The sequence below is a fragment of the Sinocyclocheilus grahami genome, unplaced genomic scaffold (genome assembly GCF_001515645.1).
Source record: "Sinocyclocheilus grahami isolate Dianchi unplaced genomic scaffold, SAMN03320097.WGS_v1.1 scaffold44.1, whole genome shotgun sequence".
NCBI lineage: Eukaryota > Metazoa > Chordata > Actinopteri > Cypriniformes > Cyprinidae > Sinocyclocheilus > Sinocyclocheilus grahami.
In genome coordinates, this window is record NW_015505223.1 from 1,156,146 (window position 1) to 1,159,407 (window position 3,262).

Below are 3,262 nucleotides of genomic sequence, written 5' to 3' on the forward strand. Positions count from 1 at the left end.
GCAAACACTCTCAGAAATATGTCTTGCAGATGTAAATGCAAACACTAAATAGACATCTCCGTGATGTACATGTGCAATCGGGGTTACACCTCAAGCGACTGACACGATAAAGACAAATTGCAAGTCATGATGGTCTATTAACCAACGAATAGTGACATTGATTATTTTTAGACATTTTTATCATTAGAAATATACTAAAATATTACATTAGCTTTGTATACTATTGGCTACTATTAGACTCTAAATAACTCTTATCCCAAGTGTGGAGACAACTATAAGTAAGCAATTTTAAGTTAATTTTCTCAAAAACTATAAACACTGTTGTGGCCTATAAATTCCCCTATTTGTTTGGACCCGTCTTGCCCAACTCAATAACATTGACTTGACCAGTGTCTGACGGAGGTATGTTAAGGCTGACATTTTTCTGGCAGCTTTCTGAAAGCTGACTTACTTTTTCAGCTCTGTTTGGTGTCGCTGCGTGGAGCAGAAATTACATACTTCAGCATTACAGTCGGCATGAAATGAAAATTCCCCCCATCTAAATTCATGGTATAGATATTATAGAGATCAATTAATCTGTGTATGGACCTTATGCGTCAGAGAAACAAGCGCACAGCCATCTTTAGAATTTTGTCTTTGAACTTCTGTTTTTGCAGTAGCTCAATAAACGGAACACTGCAACACTGTTGCAGAGTAGGCTAATTAGCTGATTAAGTGCATTTACTTATTTTAGAGTAAAGTTAACGAAAGTTATCATGTGCATTGTAATGTTCCAAGCAGACGTCATAAAAAATGTCCGTAGACAGGGAAGATTTTAAAACGAGCAATTCATTCAAAAATTTGTACTACCTTACCTTCACGCTGTGGAAATACAAACAAGGAGCACCATGCTGAAAAGAGGCAGGGCTAAGGTCTTTATGTTTAATTCTTTTTTTTTTTTTTATGTTGCTTAATCAAAATTTCATAACTGGATCTTCATATGAAAACATCTGGCTTCTCTCTAGTGAAGCATGCAGGACTCAAATTTTTTTTCTTTTATGATAATCTGCTTTCACTCAGATATATGTCACAATATGGAAGAAAAGATATGTCGCTACATCCATTTCATCGTGACTTTAATAAAAAAAGCCCTCTGAGGTAATTTTCACTAATCAATATAAACTGAAATTGCATGAAATTACTTTTATATTTAAAAAGAGACAATGAATCCACGGAGTAGGCCTAGTCCCGGCTTCAGTTATCCGTATGAGCAGTCTGATATACAGACTGCCATGGATGGCGAGAACTCCACCTTTAAATTTTGTCATGTGGAGCATTTTTGCTTTCAGTGTGGAGAGACAAATTACTAAACATGATCAATTCACAACAAATCATCCATTTATATTTGCAGTATGAACAACATAGTTGATTAAAATGGGACACATCTAATTTAGTTGCATCAAACTGCTATGCTCTCTAGCAGTATATAGATTAAAAAAAATTTTTTTAGAAAGGAAGCATTATGGTATTCAGTGTTGGAAGTTCACACAGGTTTCACATAGTATTACCATGGCTTTAGGACATGGCACCAAGGGAATGGATTGGTTTTTGGAAACTGGAACAGTAGGGTTGGAATACCATGGTACATGAACAAAGTAGCCATTCTCTACCATATTACTTTAAATATACAATACACTATGTGTATGGGGACTTTCTGAATGTGAGAATGTGACATAAATCAGTACCTATCATTTTTCCATTTATACATTCCTTACCTTGAGGAAATGAAAATAAAATATCATATATGTGCAAATAACCCTTTACATAAGACCTGATCATTAGTTATTCTGAAAGGCCAGGAGGATTATCCGGCTTAGAAAATTAAACAAACACCTCTGTGAGGTTCTGAACATCTTGGGTTATTATTTATTCATATGAGAATCAGGCCAGTCAATATTATAGTAAAACACATCTTCATGCAACTATTGTCGGTCTTCCATAGGGACGGGGGGTTTCTGTTCATCTCGTCTCTGGCAGTGGTTCCATTCTGACCTGAAGCCAAGCACCTTCTTTGAGATGAATCGGGGGACATTCAAACCCTCACGAAGGACCGTGATGCTGCCATTAGTCAAAAGGTGGCACTGTTTCACTGCTCACTTCAAGCCCATATTTCATCTCACAAAGATGCTTTTGAAAGTGTCTTGAGATAACACAAAACGAGACAGATCTCCGTTTGAAGGCATGCCAAACAAAGGAATCTTGTACTAAGCATGACATTAGCTCGCCACTTTTAAATCACAGAGAGGAACAATAGATTGTTACACAATAAAGCCCAAAGTTTCACACTGAGTTAAATGTACCAAATGACATAATTAGCACACTGATTAAACTCATTTGTTGTGAGGGCTGATGGGCTGGGGTGGCTGAGTCTTGATGCTCAGATAAGTGTTTCTATTTGGATGAAACCAGCTTGATTACAAACTAAAATGTAACTGAGCACTTGGCTGCCATCTGAGTACATGAACCACAGACATAAGCAGTTCAGGGATGCTATGGGTGGGTTAGAATCTGCACTGTTGTATAAAATTTGCATATTACGCAATATATAGAACAATGCAACAAAAACTTGACAATCTGTTTGAGGAGAAAACAACATCAGAGAAAACAGCAATCAAATGATCAGAAACATCCTGTTTATTGTTTTAAAGATATTTTTTATCCAGAACACCAGAACTGGTTTTGCTTGCAGATTCAAATGAAATTCAAGACAAAACACAAAATGCAAGATGGTTGCAAAATGTTTTTATAAAACGGTGTATATGGATCATAACCTAAGTTGAGAATGTACTCGGTTACTAACGTAACCTCGGTTCCCAATGTAACCGCGGTTCCCTGAGATACAGAACGAGTACTGCGTCTGTTTAAGACTCTTGGGAAAACTAATTTTTCAAAAGACTTAAGACTTAAGCCTTTCAATAACGCAGCGTAACTGCACGGCCATTGGTTCGTGCAGTGAATAAAATATTAACCAATGTCTCGGCAGTGAAGCAAACCAGTGCTGGTTCCTCCAGAGCGGGTCCACCAACAGCACCTTGCGTCTCTGTTCCCTGACTCGCCTGATCACCTGTGGGATCAGAGTGATCGGGGGAAAAGCGTAAATGAGGAGGTTGGGATAGTCATGGGCCAACGCGTCCCTGTCCTTCGAAAAGTAAGTTGGGCAATGAGAGTTGTCTTCTGAGGCGAAGCGGTCAACCTCTGCCCTGCCGAAGATCTCCCAGATTTT